We start from the raw sequence: 24487 nt of genomic DNA on the forward strand, positions 1-24487 counted from the left end.
CCCGGGATTTGAATTTCCCGGGCTTCATTAGCATAAGCGGGGAGCCGCCATTTTTAAATCCCCGCTGCTTCGAACCCCGTGTAGCGCGGCTACACGGGGCTCGAACTAGGTAGTTCGGACTAGGGCGCCTATTCCGAACTACCGGTACACCTCGTTTCACGAGGAGTACCGGTAGTTCGGAATAGGACCCTAGTCCGAACTACCTAGTTCGAGCCCCGTGTAGCCGCGCTACACGGGGTTCGAAGCAGCGGGGATTTAAAAATGGCGGCTCCCCGCTTATGCTAATGAAGCCCGGGAAATTCAAATCCCGGGCTTCATTAGCAAGTGCGGTATGCATACATTACCCCGCTAGTTCGAACTAGCGGGGTAGTGTAGACATACCCTCAGGAGCTTTCTTACATCTAAACATACGATTTGTTCAAATCCAAATGCAGCCCTCTCCTGAGCAATGCACAAGTCTGTCATCCAGATGGAACAACCTACCATTCACACTATGGAGGGAAAATAATGTTACCAAAGTGACAAATCTGTCTAAAATGTGATTTAAAAAAAAAAGTTTTATCCCCTCCCCTTTGAGCAGAAGTCTGTTGCTGAGTCTGTGTGTGGCACACAAAATGAAGATGTTTTAATATGTTAAAAAGTCTCAGAGGGGTAGCCATGTTAGTCTCTAAAATACTGCAGGACCATTTGGGTTTTTTCAGTTACAGACTAACAAAAGATGTAGATGGTATCATGAGCTTTCATGGGAACAACCCACTTCTTCAGATGAATGGAACTAGGGGTCCAGAGGAACAAATAAATAGCAGAAAAAATGAGGAGGTGGAGAGGTAAAGGTGAAAAAAAGCTTGTCAATTAAAGTGTCCATGCTAAATGAGGCTAATAGAGTGGGCTATAAGTGCCCGATACTTAGTTTTTGATGTTGTTTGGGTGTTGAATATACCAGCCCATCCAGTTCATGTCTTTGTTCAAATCTTGGTTAAATATGAAGGTGAGTTCTGCAGTTTCTTTCTCTAACTGGTTTCTGAAATTGCTTTGTGAGAGTATAGTCACTTTTAGATCCATTAATGAGTGCCCAGGCAAGTTAAAATGTTCCCCAACGGGTTTCTGTGTGTTACCATTTCAAATGATTGATTTGTGTAAATTAATACTTGTTGTAGAGATGATCGAGTTTGGACATGACAGGGACATTGCTGGCACTTGATGGCATAGATCACATTAGAGGAGGTGCAGTTGTATGAGCCTCTGATGTGGTGGCTTATGTGGTTAGGTCCTGCAATGATATCACTTGTATAGCTGTGTGGACAGAGCGGGCACCAGAGCTGATTGCAGCGGTGGGTTCCTGGGTGAATATGATAGAGGTGTCCTGCATGGTGGCTGGAGAGAATTGGTTTCAGGTTGCGGGGCTGTCTGTAGTCAAGGATTGGCCTGTCCACCAAAGCCAGAGAGAGTGAGGGGTCATTTTCCTGGAAACACCCAAATGACATCAAAAGTTAAGTGTCAGGCACTAACAGCACACTCTATTAGCCTCATTTAGCATGGACATTTTAATTGACAAATGTTTCCCCTCCTATCTCCATTCTTTTTCTGCTATTTATTTGTAACTGGACTCCTTGATCCATTCATCTGAAGAAGTGGGTTGTGCCCATGAAAGCTCATGATACTGTCTGCATTTTTGTTAGTCTCTAAGGTGCTGTAGGACCATTTGTTGTTTAATGTTATGTTTGATCTCTTGAGACAGAGGCTTTCTATCCCCAGTATGTAGCTTTACAAGGTGGCTTCATCATCTGAAGGAAGAATTTCCCTGCTTGTATTTACAGACTGGAATGCACTGGAGGGTAGTGAAAATTATTTTTATTGCATATGCTCAATATGCAAGTGGTTTGCATAGCAGCGATGAGTCCAGGCTTGTTAGTTACTTTTTTTTTTCTATCCAGCATTTCATTACAGTTCCCTGATTACAAGTTTTGCTCAAAAATCTGTGCATGAAGGAAACACTGTGGCTATGTCTACATTGGCAAGATTTTGCGCAAAAGCAGCTGATTTTGTGCAAAAACTTGCTGCCTGTCTACACTGGCCGCGAGTTCTTGTGCAAGAACACTGATGTTCTAATATAAGAAATCAGCCCTCTTGCGCAAGAGTTCGTGCGCAAGAGGCCAGTGTAGATAGGCAACATTAATTTCTTGCGCAAGAAAGCCCTATGGCTAAAATGGCCATCGGAGCTTTCTTGCGCAAGAGAGCATCTACACTGGCACGGATGCTTTTGCGCAAAAGCACATCTCTTGCGCAAAAGCACATGCCAGTGTAGATGCTCTCTTGTGCAAATACTTTAATGCAAAAACTCTTGTGTTAAAGAGTATTTGCGCAAAATCTTGCCAATGTAGACATAGCCTGTGAGACATAAAAGCTTCTGATGATCTTGGTAACAGCTCTGGTCATTTTGTTTTTTGATGCTATCAACGTGCAAACCCATGGGGGGAATCTCCCCTTGTGTCTTTTCTGATGTCTTTAGGAACATATAAATGGATATTTAAGATGGCTGGTAATTAAGAACATAAGCATTGTCAGAACAGAGGTCCATCTATTTCACTATGCAGCAGTGACCACCGTCATGAAATTGAAAAATAAATCATTAAAAAACTGCCATTGCTAGATTTGGAAGAGCCTGTACATAAACATAACTCCTTGATGACTCTCATTGGTCAGTCTGGTTTATGCAGAGTATCTGAGAGCCCAACTCCTGGTCAGTGGTCCCAGTCAGCTGAATGCTTGGGTGGTCATCCACGAGGGATTCAAATGCTGCCTAGATGATTAGCAGAACACCCAAAGCTGGCGGCATGGGTTTCTAGAGGTGTACTTCTGCACATGCCTCAGTGGATATACCAAAATTTCTTCCATATATGGATGGAAAAAATTAGAGGGGACATTGCTCCTGGTAGTAAGTCGGGTAAGGGGTGTGTTTGTTTTTCAAAATTGGGTCCTTCATTTATAACTTGGAAGGTGTGTGTGGATTTTGCGCAAGTCACACTGTACACAGAAATTCATAAGAGTATCCATCTTCTTGACGTGACTTTTATAGATATTTACAAATGATAGTCCTAATCCAGGCACTGAAGAGCTCAGTGAGATTTGAAAATTCCTCAGTCACATCTTCCTGCAATATTTTAACTTCTATGGGTTGTTCTGAGCACTCAGACAGGAGTGGTTTCCTGCATTAGTGCTGGGCTGGCTACGGAATGAGCTTTAACTCAGACACCTGGGGATAAACTTTGAGTTACAGCCAGGATCTTTCACACTCTAATAAGGTCTTGAAAACACAGCTCTTTTGGATTCATGGGGAATTTCCCCTTAGACTCTCTGACTACAGGGAGGCACACCAGCCTTTTTTTGAGACAAATATAAGGTTAAGGTAACATTGTTACATGTGATTTGGAATTTAACACCGACACATTTTTTGGAGACCTGGTTAGGGAGTTTATTTAAAGATTACTAACAAATTGTGTGGTAGGTACTTTTATTCTTCATGATAAAAGGACACCTATTTTGTGTTTAAAATATCCTACTCAGTTCTTTTTCAAAGAGGAAATCCCAATTAGTCTAAACTTGCCTGAGGATTATAAAGAGGTTGATCAATTGGCAATTTTCCCTCCAGCCCCTTTTGAAAAGTTGGAAGCAAATGTAAAAATATATATGATGAATATATTTTACCATACAACCATAGCTGATCAACAGTAAAATATATACATTGTACTTCCATGGCTAAATTGTAAAAGGGGCAACTTTGTGTATGTAACTTTAAGTTCACAAAACTTGGATTGGAAAGTTACATATGCCAAAAAATAAACAGACTGGGCATAAACCAATCTCCAAAAGATGGCTAGTGATAAAATAGCTGTCTGCTGGAGTTTCCTTAGCCTTCCACTGATGTAGCTGGCACTGGCCGCTGTTGGAGATAGATATACCAGATCAGACCCATGGTCCATCTTGTCAAGGAATCTGTGTTCTGATCAGAACTGTTTATAAAACCAGGCTCTACACAAGTTTTACTGTGGGCTTTTGAAAATGTATCCTTAACGTCTAAGAGACACCCTTGCCCCATGAAAGTCAATAGCAAAACCCCCTTTGACTTCAGTAATATGCATTCAGTCTCAGAATTTGGATCTCAATTACGTATGCTCTGGTTGGGACTTGAAATGGGTGTAAATAATAACCAGTGGAGATGTATATTTAAATGAAGCAGAATAGATTTCACATGAAGTGAAACTTCTGAACATGACTGGGCTTTCATCTCCCTCACACAACTGAGTTGCCGCCTTATCCTGTTTCTTCTTGAGCAGATGGTGACATTCCAGTCACCGCAAACACTGAAGGCGTTCCAGAAAATTCACGGAAAAGAATAAATACTTATTTATATACACCATTATGTGTTTATATAATGAAAAAGTTCCTAGTTTGCTTAAACTGAATTTGAAGGATGTTTATTGATTCGTATTTAAAACCCCATATCCCAGCCAATGAGTCTCTTTTGATATTCTGAACTGTTTTAATGTGTTGCTGCAATCAGTTAAAGGTAAAATCCTATCAGATTACTAAGTACTCTAGGTCTTTCTATAAAACAGCCATGTAGCCTACATCTACACAGCAGTGTTATTTTGGAATAACTAAGGGTGTGTCTAGACTACCTAGTTTTGTTGACAAAAGTGGACTTTTGTCGACAAAACTATACCAGCGTCTACACTACTGCTGAGTTCTGTCGACATAACGTCGACAGAACTCAGCAGTTTTAGCGACGCTGGTATACCTCATTTTATGAGGCATAACACCTTCTGTCGACAGAACTCTGTCGACAGAAGGTGTTATTGCCTGTAACATTGCGTCCAGACTACGGAGTTCTGCTTTGTCAACAGAACTCAATGTGTCTGGACGCTCTTTGTCGACGGAAGTTTTGTCCCAGTATCTGTCGACAAAACTTCCGTCGACAAAACGCGGTAGTCTAGACGTACCCTAATGCTATTCTGAAATAACATAGTGCGCGTCTACACTACAAGCCTTTATTTCGAAATAATGTCGAGCTGGAGGACTTCTTACTCCGATTCATGGTAACCTTCTGTGACAGGGCGGTAGAGGCCGCGGATGCTACCCCTGTGCCCCGCACTCACGTGCCGGGTGGCGTAGCCGCCGGAGAGCCGGGGCGGCTCTGCCATGCCTGTTCGGCAGCGGCTGCCCGCGCAGGCACTGTTGGCCCCCGAGCAAGCCGCCCGGGGGCGGGGGAGCGGATGGCTCAGAGCGCAGGCACCGGCATCCCTGGAAAGGGCGTCGGCTTTAAAAGAGGACTCCCGGCCAGGAGCAAGGGAGGAGGAGGACACTGCCAAGGTGGACCGGGCCAGTGGAGACCCGGACCCGGACCAGCACCGACCAAGCACCGTAGGTGCCAGCGGCAGACCAGTGCAGCAGGAAGAGGTGAGCCACCTCCCCACCCCCCCGACAGGCGGAGGACGGACAAAGATTGGCCGAGACAGAGGAAACAGCCCAGGACAGGATCAGGGAGACCCGGGGACCGGCGAGTTGCGGCCATGGCCCCCCCGGTCCGGCTGCGCGTCGTGGACGCCTACGCTTAGGGTCCTGGGCTGGGACCTGGAGGGAGGGGGTGGGTCCAGGTGCCCCTCCTCCTCGGAAAACCCCTATAGAGGCTAGCAGTGCAGTTGCGACCGATGGCAATGTGCCCCCCTTCCGTGGGGGCGGGCCCTTCCACGGGCCCGACAGCCCGGTTCGTGACACCTTCATTTTACAAGGAGTAAGAGGCTATGTCTACACTGCAGAGTTTTACTGGGAGGTATCCCAGAAAAACTGCCGCATCCAGGGAATGCATCTGCTCTTCCAAAAAAATTTTTTGGAAGAGCAGACATGCTTTTTCAGCATCTCTACAAACCTTGTTTTACGAGGGAGAAGGAATGTTCCAAAAAGGGGAGTTTTCCAACATTTGGTCCAGTGTAGATGGGCCAAATGTTTGAAAAGCCTCTTCCGAACAAAGAAGTGGAAAAAGCTATGCAAATGCAGTATAAATAGTATGCCCATTCATCTGAGACAGAGCTGTATGCCAGATGCCTACACATAGTCCTTTTTGAAAGAAAGAAAGAAAGAAAGAAAGAAAGAAAGAAAGAAAGAAAGAAAGAAAGAAAGAAAGAAAGAAAGAAAGAAAGAAAGAAAGAAAGAAAGAAAGAAAGAAAGAAAGAAAGAAAGTTGAGCTGAGCAAATCTAGCAACCTAGCTATATAGGTTTAGATCTGGTATAAATAAATATAGGCTCAAATGGTACCCAGGGTTGAATTTAAAGAGTATGCTCTTGGTACCTAGGGACATAAAACAGAGAGAATCCCAGGCAGAATGGAGAAATTTGGCATCATTATATTTACAGAAAAGGTTTGTTAGACACACTTGCATCTGTTGTAGTCAATCACATTCATAGAGTTTAAGACCAGAAGGGATCATTAGATTATCCGGTTTGACCTGCGGTACGTTATTGGCCATTAAATTTCACTCAGTTATCCCCCAATATTGAGCCAAATAAATCCACAGAACATTAAACTGTTATGTGGCACAGGCAGAAAATGGGAGAGACTGAGACACCATCAAAGGCTGAGGGAAAGGCAAAACAACTGATTAGATTAGATGAGAGATTCCCAGGTGATCTGTGCACCATATGCTGCCCACTCGGTGATAAAATCCCAGCCTACAAAAGAAGGAAGAATTTTTATCCTGATGTATTTAAACAGAATATACAAAATATTACCTGAAACCATGCACCATACCTCTGTGATTGTAGCATAATTATGAAAACCCAGTAAATGCCACAAAATCCAACAAAAGCTGATCTACTCACTTGTTCTAATAATTGACCCTACCTGTTTACCTTAATTGATAGCACCACTACTAAAACTCAGTGAAAGTTCATCAAATGTCACAATAACTCATAGTCCCAAACGCCAAAGAGACACAGTACAAAAGGGAGACAAATTGAATTAGTCCAAACAAAACGTCAGTTGATATGATTCAAGGATTGTTAAGATCATGCTTGGTAAACAACTAGAAATCAAAGAACCAAAGTTGGTGTGTGAGAAGAAAAGTCCTAGTTGGTGGATAAAATGAGAGGATGCGCTATTCCACTTACCACTTCCTTTGTGGATCCTTAAAAAGACTCTGAGATAAGAATCGGCTACAGGAAAACAGCTCTCCATCATGGCTGTCACCCACCTTCTCTTGGGAGACTACAGCTTCCTCATCCTGATCCAGAAAGATATCCTGAAGTAAGAGGGAGGGACCCAGATAACATCACCACCTCTAGTTGACTCCAGCTGATTCCCAGAAAACACCGGTGAAGAAACAGGAACGACTCTTAACAGCTCCAACCTACCTCAGCTACCTCTTTTCTCTTTCTCCCCAAAAGGACAAGAATTACCATCCTAAATACCACTTAAGTAACTGTCAAATATGAGGGTTTTCCTTCTAACCTCTCTTCAGAGACAGGGAAAGGGAACAAGGGATGTTGTTTAAATGAAAGCCTTATTTAATACTTTACATTTAAAATACTGTAACGGTTTTTCTTATTTATTTTTAATAAAACATTAAAAAAAGATTAGTGATGTGTTTGCCATGATGCTAAGCAAGATAAGATCTCTCTATCAAATCCTGAATAAGGTTTAATGTTGGACAGTGACTGAGTTATGTTGCCACCTTTAGCTGATATAATCCATCTAAATTAATACCTAAGGGTATGTCTACACTACAGTGCTAGTTCGAACTAACTTAGTTCGAATTAGTTAATTCGAACTAAGCTAATTCGAACTAACGGATCCAAACTAAAAAACTAGTTCGAATTAGCGTTTTGCTAATTCGAACTAGCATGTCCACATTAAGTGGACCCTGAACCGGGGTTAAGGATGGCAGGAAGCAATGCCGGCAGGGCATCAGATGAGAACTTAGAGATTGGAGATGCTGTCTCAGGCTAGCCAAGGACTGTGCTTAAAGGGTCCCGACCCCCACCCCGGACAGACAGTTCTCAGGGGTGCCCCGCTTGCAAAGCAGTCCTGGCTTGGATTGCCCGGAATACCCACACTGGGCACATCACACCACTCGGCCATCAGCCCGGCTGCACTTGCCGCAGGCAACCATCTGGGGAGAGGGGGCAATTGGGGGGCTGCAGGAGAGCTTCCACCCCCAGAAGCCCGCAGAGCCAGCCCAGTCCTCCCCATCTGGGGCTCGTGCCCCATTCCTCCCTCACCTCCTTCCACTTACCCTTCCCTAGCCCCTCTTCTTGATGTACAAAATAAAGATAACGTGTCTTCCAAAATGGAATCTGTCTTTATTGAACAAAACTGGGGGAGACTGGGAAAAGGAGGTGGGAGAGGGGAAGAGAGAGGCTGGAAGAGGGGAGGGCAACTAAAATGATCAGGGGTTGGGAACAGGTCCCATATGAAGAGAGGCTAAAGAGACTGGGACTTTTCAGCTTAGAAAAGAGGAGACGGAGGGGGGACAGGATAGAGGTCTCTAAAAGCATGAGTGGGGTGGAGAGGGTGCATACAGAAAAGTTCTTCATTAGTTCCCATAAAGAAGGACTAGAGGACACCAAAGGAAAGGAATGGGTAGCAGGCTTCAAACTAGTAAGAAAAAGTTGTTCTTCTTCACAAAGCAAAGAGTCAACCTGTGGAACTCCTTGCTGCAGGAGGCTGTGAAGGCTACAACTAGAACAGAGTTTAAAGGAAAGTGAGATCAAGTCATGGAGTTTGGGTCCATGGAGTGGTATTAGCCAGGGGGTAGAAGTGGTGTCCCTGCCCAAGGTTTGTGGAAGGCTGGAGAGGGATGGCACGAGACAAATGGCTTGGTCACTGTCTTCGGTCCATCCCCTCCAGGGTCCCTAGGGTTGGCCGCTGTCGGCAGACAGGCTACTGGGGGTATGTCTACACTACCCTCCTAGTTCGAACTAGGAGGGTAATGTATGCATACCGCACTTGCTAATGAAGCCCGGGATTTGAATTTCCCGGGCTTCATTAGCATAAGCGGGGAGCCGCCATTTTTAAATCCCCGCTGCTTCGAACCCCGTGTAGCGCGGCTACACGGGGCTCGAACTAGGTAGTTCGGACTAGGGTGCCTATTCCGAACTACCGTTACTCCTCGTTTCACGAGGAGTAACGGTAGTTCGGAATAGGACCCTAGTCCGAACTACCTAGTTCGAGCCCCGTGTAGCCGCGCTACACGGGGTTCGAAGCAGCGGGGATTTAAAAATGGCGGCTCCCCGCTTATGCTAATGAAGCCCGGGAAATTCAAATCCCGGGCTTCATTAGCAAGTGCGGTATGCATACATTACCCCGCTAGTTCGAACTAGCGGGGTAGTGTAGACATACCCTGGGCTAGATGGACCTTTGGTCTGACCCAGGACGGCCATTGTAAGCTCAGGGCTCAGGGTCGGGGATCTCAGTGGACCCCCTTGATTCTCTTGCACACCTGCTCGTGGGTGGCCAGGCTGGAAGCTCTCCTGCCCTAGACGGCCACTTTCCTGTGCCTAGTGTGGAGATCGTGGACGAGGTCCACGATGTCTGCACTAGCCCAGGTGGGTGCCCGCCTCTTGCGGTCCCGGGCAAGCTCCTGGGAGCTGCCAGCCTGGTCCCGAGAAGAGGGGGAGGGCTGGGGGGCATCGGGTGGGTGGCTCGATCCATGCCAGGTGCAGGGTCTGCTGGCTGGGTGCTGGCAGGCTTACACCTGGCACGGTCACCGTAGCCAGCCCGTGCCCCTTTAAGGGGTCCGGGGCCGGGAGGGGGGCAGACGAGTTTCCCTGGTGTTGGCTAGAGTGGCCACCAGGGAAAGCTGGGGAGGGCTAGCCTCCCACTAGTTCGAATTAAGGGGCTACACACCCCTTAATTCGAACTAGCTAGTTTGAACTAGGCTTAATCCTCGTAAAATGAGGTTTTCCTAGTTCGAACTAAGCGCTCCGCTAGTTTGATTTAAATTCGAACTAGCGGAGCGCTAGTGTAGCGCCTATTAAAGTTAATTGGAACTAACGTCTGTTAGTTCGAATTAACTTTGTAGTGTAGACATACCCTAGCTCACCCATCTTATAATTTAGACTTCTAGCATTGGTATATAAGCATTTTAAAAACTTGTTACATGCTTGTAATGGTAGATAGCTAAAAAGTAATTGAATTGGACTCTTCTTTATTTGAGTGTCTCTGATCAGATCCTACCTATACTTCATCATTTTCCATCTTCTCCTTACTTCATTAATAGATTTCCGCCCCTTGGGATGTTTCTGTCCAAACCATGTGCTCCTCTACACCTGGAGGTTTTTCTCTTAGTTTAGTAACTGCTCTGACCTTTTTGATTTTAAGTGCCAGCAACCTGGTTCTATTTTGGTTTAGGTGGAACCCATCCTTCCTGTATAGGCTCCCCTTGCCCCCAAAAGTTTCTCTGGTTTCTAATAAATCTAAACTCCTCTGCCTTACATCATTGTCTCATATACATGTCGAGACCTACACTTCCGCCTTTCTAAATTCACTGCACACAGAACTGGAAGATTCAGAGATTCCTACCCAGGAGTTCCTGGACTTCAATCTGTTACCTAGCAGCCTAAATTTGATCTCATTGTATGAAGGCAAACAGTAAAAAATTTCTCTTTTGCCACTTCGGATGCCTATTAACTTGTGCCTATTAACTGGTGACAGCATGCTGAGTAGTGATTAAGCATACTTAAGACACTCAGGATGCATACAAATGCTGCACTCTTCTTGCAATTAGCTAAGCAGGTCTCCTTCAGCAAGTGTGCCATGTAACTAGGGGTGCATCTACACAGCACCCTTATCTCAAAATAAGCTGCACAATTTGTGCTATGTGCACTACGCAAATTGCATAGCTTATTTGAGGTTATTTCGAAATAGCATATCATGGAACCAGGGTTACAGGGACACCGGAATAGCATGCCTGTTATTTCAAAATAGTGGGTGCGTTTAAAGATGTAGAATTGCTATTTAGGGATACTTTTGAAAAAGCCATGCTGTCTAGACATAGCCTAGGTGGGTTGTGCCGTGGCACATTGCTTATACATGCTGGTAGATGGAACAGAAAACTCTTTGAAATATGAATATTTTCAGAGCCCTGCCTGCTACAGTGTAAACAGTTTTGTTATCCAGAAGGGTCCAAGGGGCCACTTGGCTTTTGTGCCAGGCTGAAAATTACAGCAATGAGAATAGGTGGTGGGGAGGGTACTTGTGGTAGTGTACTGAAGTACCTGTTTTCCCCTCAGTGACAGGGTAACCATTCTCCCCATCCATTAGCGACACAGGTAGTTGATTCTGTTTTGGAACCAGCTTCTTTTACTCCTTCTCTTAGACTTAACTTCTCTTGTGCACCAAGAACCAGAGGCCAGCATTACTTTTCTCAAATTATACATGTTTGTGCTTCTTTCATATTCAACTCACATGCCGTCCACCGTTTCAGTATGCAGTCCTGTTATTACCACTGTGTTAAACTCTTTCACTTCGCCGCCGTTCCTTCGAGCAACAGTTGACAACCTGAGTATTCAAACTTTGAATTATGAAGGAGTGGTAAATGCACTAAAAACTGAAGTCATCTTTGCTGTGCAATGTTTGCTTCAAATAACAGCAAGCCACCTGTTTAGCAACTTCCCCCCTCTGTTTTTCAAAACCAGAAATCTTTCACACGCATAGTGCCAAAGCATCCAATTTCCACCCACCTGTCTGTTTTAGCAGCTGAAATTCTGTTCTATGGAAAACCATTGAAGATGTTGCTATTGTAGAACTTCAATTTACTTTCTAGAGTCATCGTTCTGTAGCTTCAGATCTTCGAGAGCTGTCAGAATATTTTACTTTCTTGCCTGATCTTTTCATGGATCTTCCATCAAATCTTGCCTTCCACTGCAATTCAGCTGTCCAGATCAGTGACATTTTCTACTTCTTTTGGTTCTTCTCTTGCAAACATTACTCTGCTGTCTGCCCCTATTTCTCCCACCTTCATCAACTTTGATTTGGAAGCACATATACACAGCAAATACAAACACAAAAGATGTTATGAGTGCATCTGTAGAGAATTAGGTGTGCTTGTGCTCAGAGGTACCTGGGAAATAGGATGTCTGCACAATTACTACCCACATGGGTACCACTTTTTTGTTTCTGTCACTGCTAGATGTGCCTCTTCTAGAAGATGGAAGTGCTGATTTTTCTTGGGCTGTAACATTGTCCCAGAAGTATCACCTTTCAGGTGCTAAGAATAATGTGAAACTGCAGCAAACTGTTGGGATGTGAATACTTTCATCGAGCTTGTGCATAAACAAGGATGGCAGACATTTTAATACTCACTTATCTCTAACTGAAGGCAATGTATTTGGCTCTGTTCTCTCATATAAATTAGTCTCTTTTTGCAAGGCTAACAAATAATGCCACATGGTATCACTATAAATTGATGAACTGTAATCAATCTCTCATTCCCATTTGTTCAGGGGTCTTACTGTCTTACGCATATTCAGCTACAATATCAACTACACAAAATATATCCTTTAGATAGGTGGTTATCAACCAGGGCACATGTACCCCTGGGTTACACAGAGGTCTTCCAGGGGGCATATCAACTTATCTAGATATTTGCCTAGATGTACAACAAGCTACATTAAAAGCTCTAGCAAAGTCATAGAAACTAAAATTTCACACAATGACTTGTTTATACTGCTGTATATGCTGAATGGTAAGTAGAATATTTATATTCCAGTGGTAGAGATGTAGCCGTGTTAGTCTGGGGTAGCTGAAGCAAAATGCAGGACAATGTAGCACTTTAAAGACTAACAAGATGGTTTATTAGATGATGAGCTTTTGTGGGCCAGACCCACTTCCTCAGATCAAATAATGGAAGAAAACAGTCACAACCATATATACCAAAGGATACAATTTAAAAAAATGAACACACATGAAAAGGACAAATCACATTACAGAACAGAAGGGGGATGTGGGGGGGGGGAGGAAGGAAGGTGAATGCCAGTGAGTTAATGATATTAGAGGTGGGGAAGGGGAAATGTCTGTGAGTTAATAGTATCAGAGGTGATAATTGGGGAAGCTATCTTTGTAATGTGTAAGATAGTTGGGGTCTTTGTTAAGTCCGGTGCGGAGGGTGTCGAATTTTAGCATGAATGCCAGTTCAGAGGATTCCCTTTCAAGTGCAGATTTGAATGTCTTCTGAAGTAGGATGCAGGTTAGCAGGTCATTGAGACTGTGTCCTTTCTGGTTGAAATGACAAGAAACTGTTTTCTCTTTGTGATCTTGTCTGATATCTGTTTTGTATATTTATATTCCAATGATTTATTTTAGCAATGTTTTTCAGTAAGTGTGCTGTGACACTTTTATATTTTGTCTCATTTTGTGAGCAAGTACAGTAAAATTCCAATAGTCCGGCACTCCTGATAGTCCGGCATCAAAATGGCAAGAGCCTAGTGAGTGAGCGTCAGCAAAAAATGAGTCACAAGGTAACAGCGGCAGCAGCTGAACTTAGCAAAAAGGTAAAAAAGGCTTAAAAAAACTAAAATATAATATGAGGACAGAGGCATGTAGTCTAGACACAGCCTTAGAGTGCAAGTTGGCATTGCAATAACCAGAGTGCAACAGGATAGTCAAGATAGATCTAACAGGGTGTTTCTAAAAGTTTATATGAATGTCTTTTGCTTAGTTCACACTACAGCACAATTATTGCAGATGTTCCTAGGCCACTTAGGGCACATCTGCACAGTGTTGTTTCAGAATAACTGACATTATTCCGAAATAACACCGTGACCGTCCATGTCTGCACTACAAGAGTTCTTACGACAATGTGAAAATAATGTTGAGCTGGAGGACTTCTTACTCTGACTCCTGTAAGCCTTATTTTACAAAGAGTAAGGGAAGTCGGAGGAAGTGTGCTCTCTTGGACTTCTTGCTGTATAGACCGCGCCAAAATAAGTTATTTCGAGTTAAGCTACGCAATTGACAGAGCTCAAGTTGCGTAACTTATTTCGGCTCTAGCCCTGCTGTGTAGATGTGTCCTTAGAAAGCAGGCAAGAAGGACACCAAGGAGAACCTTTGTAAACTCAAGGCATTAGATAATAACAAAGCTGTTGTCAGGATTTGCAATTTAATGGACAGGATACATTGTTACATAACTATAGAACAAACTTCCCCAGAACTATTTGAAACTCTGGACCTAACTTTTCCTTAAGCCTTTTTGTCTTTGTTCACTTTCAGTATGAAGAATTTTTTATGGTTAGTTTTAAAGGTGACCAGAGAATAATTTAGTAATTCAAACATCAAATGTATCTAATGAACACCCCCAAAGAAACCAAGCAAGAGTGTTACTCATTACTGTAGGGTCCTTGGTCCTGCTGCCATTACAGTCAATGGCAAAACCTCCTATTTGAACACCAAAGCAAAATTGAGCCATTTGAACTGAATGAAACTTATTTCTCTTTGTCTTCAATTTCAAATCCCAAAGTTTGAATGTGCCCTCTGAAATTTTAGTTAGCACAAAGAAGTAAGTGCTATTTGTGAGCACCTCTGCTGGGAATATTTGGTTATAGCCACATTGTATTTATGCATTGTTCTGAAGTACTATAGGACTGTGCTTGAACTGAAAATACAGAATGAATTGCTTTGCATGTGGTAACAGAACACAGGCGTCATGCAGCATGCTGACCATGGGACCAGTCCATATACTGGTAACAATAGTAGCAAGTGTTCGCATAATTGGGAGTGGTTGCACTAGGGAAGCTGGACAGGGCTGGAGTGGGGAGCAATGAAGATTTGGAGGAGAAAAGAATCTATAACAGGAGTCGGGGGGAATGAAAGGGCACATAGAACAAAAAAAATATTTTTGGACAGCAGGAGAGAGAGGGAGGGAGGATAGAGGACTTGTGGAAGCAAAGACAAATAGAGGTCCTATATAGGGAAGGTCAAAACATTTTTCCCCATTGGAAAAACATTGTTTCCATAAATTATGACCCCTTGTTTGTCCTCCGTTGGGGCAGCTGAAGGTTTACATAAGTCTGTGTATGTAGTCCCAATGCTTACTGCCTTCTAGGAAGTGGCCAACCCACACATGTAGGTTGCGTCTATACTGGCAAGTTTTTACTGCTTTTGCAGAAAAACTTGCCAGCTGTCTACACTGGCCGCTTGAATTTCCGCAAGAACACTGATGATCTCATGTAAGATTGTCAGTGTTTTTGCGGACATACTATGCTGCTCCTGTTCGGGCAAAAGCCCTCTTGCGCAAATGCTTTTGCGCAAGAGGGACAGTGTAGACAACGCGGTATTGTTTTGCGCAAAAAAGCCCTGATCATGAAAATGGCAATCGGGGCTTTCTTGTGCAAAACTGCATCTAGATTGGCATGGACGCTTTTCCGCAAAAAGTGCTTTTGCGGAAAAGTATCTGTGCCAATTTAGACACTCTTTTCCGCAAATGCTTTTAACGGAAAAACTTTTCCATGAAAAGCATTTGCGGAAAATCATGCCAGTCTAGAAGTAGCCCTAAGGTGTGTCTTCCCCAGTAGAACCAATAGTGGGGATTCTAGCAGGCAGTGTTGGAAGAAATGACATTTTGGAAGCTGCATAGGGGTGCCATTAAAAAAAAAAAGAAAAGCTGCCTCCCTGCAATGAATCTGAGGTTTGTTCCTGGTGAAATTTCACAGCACTCATACAGAAAAGCTGCCCTCCCCTGCAATCATAAGACTGTAAGAACAGCCATAGTGGGTCAGACCAAAGGTCCATCTGGTCCAGTATCCTGTCTGCCGACAATGGGCAATGCCAGATGCCCCAGAGGGAGTTAACAGAACAAGGAATCATCACATGATCCCTCTCCTGTCACCCATTCCCAACCTCTGACAGAGGCTAAAGACACCATTCCTACCCATCCTGGCTAATAGCCATTGATGGACCTCACCTCCATGAATTTATCTAGTTTTCTTGAACCCTGTTAAAATCCTGGTCTTCACAACCTCTTCTTGCAAGGAGTTCCACAGGCCGACCATGCGCTGTGTGAAGAAAATCTTCCCTTTGTTTGTTTTAAACCTGCTACCTATTAATTTCATTTGGTGACCTCTAGTTCTTATGTTATGGGAACAAGTACATAACTTTTCTTTATTCACTTTTTCCACACCAGTCATGATTTTACAAACCTCTATCATATCCCCCCTTAGTCTCTTTTCTAAGCTGAAAAGTCCATGTCTTCATCTCTTTTCATATACGACCCGTTCCAAACCCCTAATCATTTTTGTTGCCCTTTTCTGAACCTTTTCCACTGCCAATGTATCTTTTTTTGAGATGAGGCGACCACATCTGTATGCAATATTCAAGATGTGGGAATACCATGGTTTTATATAGAGGCAATAAGATGTTCTCTGCCTTATTCTCTATCCCCTTTTTAATTATTCCTGACATTGTTTGATTTTTTGATTGCCGTTGCACATTGAGTGGATGTTTTCAGCGAACTATCCACAATGACTCCAAGATCTCCCACTTGAGTAGTTATAGCTGTATTAGTCCCCATCATATTCTATGCATAGTTGGAATTATTTTTTCCAATGTGCATCCCTGCTGCTATATTCTTATTAGAGCAGGGAATTATTACCCATAGGCTACGTCTAGACTGGCACGATTTTCCGGAAATGCTTTTAATGGAAAAGTTTTCCGTTAAAAGCATTTTCAGAACAGAGCATCTAGATTTGCATGGACACTTTTCCGCAAAAGCACTGTTTGCGGTAAAGCGTCTGTGCCAATCTAGATGCGCTTTTCCGCAAAAAAGCCCTGATCGTCATTTTCACGATCGGGACTTTTTTGCAGAAAACAAATCTGAGCTGTCTACACTGGCCCTTTTGCGCAAAAGGACTTTTGCCCAAATGGGAGCAACATAGTATTTCCGCAAGAACACTGACAATCTTACATGAGAACGTCAGTGCTTTTGCGGAAATTCAAGTGGCCAGTGTAGACAGCTGGCAAGTTTTTCCAGAAAAGCGGCTGATTTTCCTGAAAAACTGGCCAGTCTAGACACAGCCATAGAGATTATATGGGACATTTTGGTTCATTTATGAGTTTTACTTCATTTAATTTTACATTTTCTTTCACATAGTGCCATTCCACCACCAACATGACCTGTTCTGTCTTTCCAATATATTATGTACCCTGGTATGGCTGTGTCCCATTGATTGTCCTCATTCCACCAAGTTTGTGATGCCTATTATATCTATATACTCCTTTAATACAAGGCACTCTAGTTCACCCATCTTATTTAGACTTCTAGCGTTTGTGTATAAGCACTTTAAAAATTTGTCACTGTTTTTATGTCTGTCATTTTCTGATGTGTAAGCCTCTTTCTCATTTGATTGTTTCTCATCTGATCTTACCCATACTTATATCATCTTCTGTCCTCTTCTCTTTACTAGAACACAGAGCATCTCTATTAATAGACCTGCCCCTAAGAGATGTCTGTCCAAACCATGTGCTCCTCTGTACCCATCGGCTTTCTCCCAGCCCTTAACATTAAAAAGGTCATAGAGCAGTTTTTAAACTAAGTGCCAGCAATCTGGTTCCATTTTGGTTTAGGTGGAACCCATCCTTCGTATATAGGCTCCCCCTATCCCAAAAGTTTCCTCAGTTCCTAATGAATCTAAACCCCTCCTCTCTATACCATCGTCTCATCCACACATTGAGACTCTGAAGCTCTGCCTGCCTACTTGGCCCTGCACGTGGAATTGGAACCATTTCAGATAATTCTACCAGAGACATCCTGGATTTCAATCTCTTTCCTAACAGCCTAAATTTGGCTTCCAGAACCTCTCTCCTACCCTTCCCTATGTCATTGATACCTACACATACCACAGCCACTGGCTCCTCCCCAGCCCTACACATAAGTCTATCTAGATGTCTTGAGGGATCCACAACCTTCGAACCAGCCAGCCAAGTCACCATACAGTTCTCCCAGTCATCACAAACCCAGCTATCTGTTTCTAATGATCAAATCCCCCATTACTAACACCTGCCTTTCCCTAATGACTGGAGTTCCCTCCCCAGAGATGTATCCTCAGTGTGAGAGGATAGCCCAACATCCTCTGGAAGGAGAGTCCCAACTATGGGATGGTTTCCCTCTGCTCCAGTTGAAAGTTCTCCTTCCCTGAGCCTTTCATACTCCTTAACAGTACAGGGGCTGTCTGACTGGAAGTGGGACAGTTCTAGTGGGTCCCGGAAAACCCCATCTATAGACCTCTTGGCTTCCCTTAGATCCAGCCACCCTGGCCTCCAAAGCCCATACACGGTCTCTGAGGGCCAAGAGCTCCTTGCACTGAATGCACACAGACATCACCCACCCATAGGGCAGGTAATCATACATGCTACACTGGATGCAATAAACGGGATAGCCCCCACTCTGCTGCTGGGCTTCTGCCTGCATTCCCTCCTACAGCTAATTAGATTCTTGGTAGGGTTTTTATTTAAATTGAGGTAGTTTTGGTTTTAGTTTAGCTTAAAAGTTTTAAAGAATGACAAGCGTATCTAGCCTTCTTCCAACTCCCCCTTGTAATTCCCTCATGAAACTCTGTTAGCTCCCCCTGTTCAAAGCTCCCTGGTCATTAATAGTGAGCTTTATATAGCCCTGGCCTTCCTGATCTCCCCGGCCCCCTGGTTAAGACTTGACCAATGAACCGAGGGTTCTAGATTTCAAAGCCTCTTTAAGAAGCTCACAGCTTCCAACTGCCAGCCTCTGCACATGGTCCTTCAAGCAAACAGCTCAGCACATGGATCTCCAAACAGACAAACACAAGCTCAGCACCCAGTCTCTTTCAGGCAACCAACAAGTAAGCCCCAAACACACCCACTACAGACAGCGCCTTACCCCAAGGGTACCAAGAAAATCACGGTCGCATTTTCTTGTGGAATATATATGCAGATTCTTTGGAAAACCTCTCCAGCTTTGCATTCAAATAGTCATGCAGCAAAAATGGGTCATTTTGAAGAACTTTAATTTGATAAATAGAGAAAAGGGTGTGGCAGACTGCAAAGCAGAAAAAAATCCCTATGGACTGAAAGGAGAAATGTGTTTTGGAATCAGACAAAGCATGTGTCAACCCTACAAGATCCATGTACCACAAAATGTGAACTAAGCATGAGCCACAAGTATGGGAGCACATCTAATTGTGAAGTGATGAATCTACATAATTCCAAAAAATAAAAAACCCTGCAGAATTACAGTTCTAATACTTTCCCGCAACTCTTCTTTTGCTTTCTTCTTTGACACACGTTAAAATCCATTTCTATCTTAAAAAAAGCCAACATAGGTCAATTCAGATAGTACCTATTTCTGAAAAAATAATTTCTTTTAGTTTGTTTTTTAAGCCTGCTGCCTATCAATTTCATTTGGTGACTCCTAGTTTTTGGTATGAGTAGTTAATAGCCCTTCCTTGTTTACTTTTTCCACACCAGTCATGATTTTCTAGATCTCTATTGTATCCCCCTGTAACTCTCACTACCAAGGGTGCCTCTTGCTGGTCACTCAAGGAATTAGCATTTTGGTGCTGGAGCGCCCCCTTCTGGTTGGTGTCTCACCCACTGTTGCTTGTTGTTCTCCACCATTCTAGGTCAGGGCCCACGTCTCTCCGACGTGGTACTGCCCTACTGCAGTGCCCCCACACTCTGAGGTCTTCCCTCTCTGGGGTCCCTCAATCCCCCTATGCCCACCTTGCCTCAATGACCCATTGCCAGTCTTCATCGAGCCCCTGCCGCAAGGGCAAATTGCAGTCTGAAATGGCCACTCACCATTGGCAAAGGGGTGTGGACCTGCTGCCCCTGCCTATCCTGGCTGCCTCCCCGCAGCCCTAGAACCCTGAGGCCTTGCCTCAGGCCCTGCAAACTGGGAGCTTGCCTGGCCAGAGCTTCCTCAGCCCTGCTCTAAATCAGGAAGCCTCTAGCTTCCCTGGCAGCTAGGTCCCTCCTGCTCCACAACCAGAGAAAAAGTCTCTCTCTCCCTCACTCCTGGAGCCCTTATTTATACAGCACACAGCTGGGCCCTAATTGGCAATATCAGCCTTACCGTTGGGCTTTGCTCTCAGCCCTCTCCCAGGGCTGGGTTTGAGCCTTAAAGGGCCAGTGTGGGGCATATCCCTCTTAGTCATGTCTCTTCCAGTCTTATTACTCTCGGCTCACACAGACGCCGTTCTGTACCCCTCATCACTTTTGTTGTCTTTTTCTGAACTTTTTTTAGGTCTAGCATACCTTAAAAAAAAAAAAAAAAAGATAAGGTGATCACATCTGCACAGAGTTTTCAAGGTGTGGATGTAAGGTATTTTCTGTCTTATTATCTATCCCTTTCTTAATGATTCCCAACATTCTGTTCACTTTTTGACTCCCGCTGCACACTCAGTGGATGTCTCCCACAGTAACTTCAAGATCTTTCTTGAGTGGTGACAGAGCTACTTTAGACCTCATTATTTTCTATGTATCATTGGGATAATGTTTTCCAATGTGCATTACTTTGCATTTATCATCATTAAATTTCATCTGTCACTTCTGTTGCCTAGTCTCCCAGTTTTGAAAGACCCTTTTGAAGCTCTTCACAGTCTGCCTGGCTCTTAACTATCTTGAACAGTTTTGTATCATCTGCAGATTTTGACACCTCATTGTTTACCCCTTTTTCCAGATCATTTACAAACATGTTGAATAAAACTAGTCCCAGAACAGACCCCAGGGAACACCACTAGTTACCTCTCTCCATTCTGTAAACTAACCATTTATTCCTACCCTTTGTTTCCTATCTTTTAACCGGTTACCAATCCATGAGAGGGCTTTCCCTCTTATCCCATGACAAATTACTTTACTTAAGAGTCTTTGGTGATGGACCTTGTCAAAGGCTTTCTGGAAATCTAAATATACTAATATCCACTTGCTCCTCCTTGTCCACATGCTTGTTGACCCTCTCACATAATTCTAATATATTGATGACTCGTGATTTCCTTTTACAAAAATCATGTCAACTCATCTCCCCTAAATCATGTTCACTTATGTGTCTTAAAATTTTTCTCTGTAATATAGTTTGCTGGGTACTGAAGTCAGGCTTAACATCCTGTAATTGCCAGGATCACCTTTTTAAATACTGGCATCACATAAACTATCCTCCCGTGATTTAGTACAGAAGATGATTTAAAGGATAGGTTACAAACAACAATAATAGTTAGAATCATAGAATCATAGAATAATAGGACTGGAAGGGACCTCAAGAGGTCATTGAGTCCAGCCCCCCGCCCTCAAGGCAGGACCAAGCTCCGTCTACACCATCCCTGACAGATGTCTATCTAACCTGTTCTTAAATATCTCCAGAGAGGGAGATTCCACCACCTCCCTTGGCAATTTGTTCCAATATTTGACCACCCTGACAGTTAGGAATTTTTTCCTAATGTCCAATCTAAACCTCCCCTGCTGCACTTTTTAAGCCCATTACTCCTTGTCCTGTCCTCAGAAACCAAGAGGAACAAATTTTCTCCTTCCTCCTTGTGACACCCTTTTAGATATTTGAAAACCGCTATCATGTCCCCCCTTAATCTTCTTTTTTCCAAACTAAACAAGCCCAGTTCATGAAGCCTGGCTCCATAGGTCATGTTCTCTAGGCCTTTAATCATTCTTGTCGCTCTTCTCTGTACCCTTTCCAATTTCTCCACATCTTTCTTGAAATGTGGCGCCCAGAACTGGACACAGTACTCCAGCTGAGGCCTAACTAGTACAGAGTAGAGCGGCAGAATGACTTCACGAGTTTTGCTTACAACATACCTGTTGATACAACCTAGAATCATATTTGCTTTTTTTGCAACAGCATCACACTGTTGACTCATATTCAACTTGTGGTCTACTATGACCCCTAGATCCCTTTCCGCCATGCTCCTTCCTAGACAGTCGCTTCCCATCTTGTATGTATGGAACTGATTGTTCCTTCCTAAGTGGAGCACTTTGCATTTCTCTTTATTAAACCTCATCCTGTTTACCTCTGACCATTTCTCTAACTTGCTAAGGTCATTTTGAATTATGTCCCTATCCTCCAAAGAAGTTGCAACCCCACCCAGTTTGGTATCATCTGCAAACTTAATAAGCGTACTCTCTATCCCAATATCTACATCATTGATCAAGATATTGAACATATTCTGCAACTTCATATTTGAGTTCCTCCAGAACTCTTGGGTGAATGCCAACTGGTCCTGGTGACTTATTACAATTTAATTTCTCACTTTGTTTCAAACTTCCTCTGACAACACTTCAATCTGGGACAGTTCCTCAGATTTAACACTTAAAAAGAATGGGTCAGGTTTGAGCATCTCGTTCACAACGTCAGTCATGAAAATGGATGCAAAGAATTCATTGAGGTTTTTTCCACAATGCCCTTACCATCATTAAGTGCTCCTTTAGCATCTTGATTGTCCATTAATAGATCCTCCCCTAAGGGTCTCTGTCCAAACCACACACTTCTCTGCACCTGTAAGCTTTCTATTTTCCTCACTAAGCTTTTCTTAAGGCTGCTTTTTTGCCTCTCGCTGCTTCTTTCACTCTTCATTCAGCTACAGTGTCACTTCTTTGGCTCTCGCACTATGTTTTTAAATTTGGGGTATACATTTAAACTGAGCCTGAATTATGGGGTCTTTAAAAAGTTTCCATGCAACTTACATGATTTCACTTTTTTTGCACTGTACCTTTTAATTTCTGTTTTAACTGACCACCTCTGTTTTTGTATATTCCCCCTTTCTGAAATTAAATGCCACTGTGTTGGGCTGCTATGTTTTTCCTGCCCCAGGGCTGCTAAATTTTATTAGATTATGCTCACTATTACCAAGTGTTCCAGCTACATTCAATTTTTGGATTGGATCCTGAGCTCCACATAAGACTAAAGCAAGAATTGCCTCTCCTCTTGTGGGTTCCAGAACCTGTTGTTCCAAGCAGCAGACATTTAAGGGGTGGGCAATAATTTTTGAAGGGGGGCCACTTCGGGAATTTCTGAAGTGGTTGCAGTGGGGCTCAGGCAGAAGGGGTGAGACCATGAGACTTCACTGCCAACAGATCCTGATTGGCCCGGGAGATAGGGGAGCATGTGAAATCTTAGCCAGAGGCATGCAGTGCCTAAAGAAAACCACCTGCTACTTTGAACAGCGGGTGGTTTCCTCTAGTGCCACATGCCCCTTGCAGGGGGAGGAGACTTCACGCGCTCCCCCGTCCCGAGGTCTTGATTGGCTTGGGGATGGGGGAGGAGCAAGGGTAGCTGCAGGTCAGGAGCCTTTTCAATTGCTGCTATTTAAAGGACTCCTGGTTCCAGCTCCAGGAGCTGTGAGCCCTTTAAATAGCAGCAATTTAAAGGGCTTGCACTTGTCGGGCGGCTGCTATCATGTTGCCTGGCAGCCACGGGGAAGGCGTGAACCCTTTAAATAGCAGGAGTTGAAAAGGCTCGCGCCTTCCCAGCAGCTCCCAGGCAACACATTAGTGGCAGAGCCAGGAGCTGTGACCCCTTTCAACTGCTTCTATTTAAAGCGCTTGCAGCTTCCCCACGGCTGCTAATACATTTCCTGGCAGCTGCTAGAAAGGTGTGAGCCCTTTAACTGGCAGGAATGTAATGCCTCCCTGGCGGCTCCAAGGCAACACGTTAGGGGGCAGGGCCGGGAGCTGCTGTGGGCCGGATGAAAGTGCTAGTTGGGCTACATCCAGCCCACTGACAGCCTTTTGCCCAGCCCTGATTTAAGGTGTTCAGAAACTTTCTCTGCATCCCGTCCTGAAGTGATTCGTACCCAGTCCGTATGGGGATAGCTGAAATCCCCTGCTATTTGTATCACCTCTCTAATCTCCCTGTGCATGTCAGTCACTTTCACCACCCTGGTCAGTTGGTTGGTTACATATCTCGCCTGCTATACTCTCCATAGAGATTCTATGGTACAGTTGGTTTCATTTCAGATTTTTACCTCATTAGATTCTATGCTTTCTTTAGCACTATGCCACTTACCCACCAGCACAAACTGTTTGTCCGTCTGATATTTTCTATACCCTGATATTACCATGATCCATTGATTATCCCCATTTCACCAAATTTCTGTACTGCCTATAATATCAAAATCCTCATTTAATATAAGGGATTTTAGTTCACCCTTCTTATTATTTATAACATTGGTACATCAGCACTTTAAAAACTTGTCACTTTTTAGCAGTCTAGCATTACAGGATGGAATTGATTTGAACTCTTTTTTTATTTATCCTTATATTTTTATCATTTTCCATGCTCTCCTCCTTGCTAGGACATAGAGCATCTCCATTAATAGATCCTCCCCTAAGAAATCCAAACCACGTGCTCCTCAGCACCTGGCAGCTTTCCCGTAGCCCCTAGCCAGGACCTCTCTCCTATCCTTCTCTGTTATCCGTACCTACATGTACCACTAGCAGCAGCTCCTCCCCAGCACTAAACAAAAG

Source organism: Pelodiscus sinensis, chromosome 11 (genome assembly GCF_052426305.1).
Source record: "Pelodiscus sinensis isolate ZL-2025 chromosome 11, ASM5242630v1, whole genome shotgun sequence".
Taxonomy (NCBI): domain Eukaryota; kingdom Metazoa; phylum Chordata; order Testudines; family Trionychidae; genus Pelodiscus; species Pelodiscus sinensis.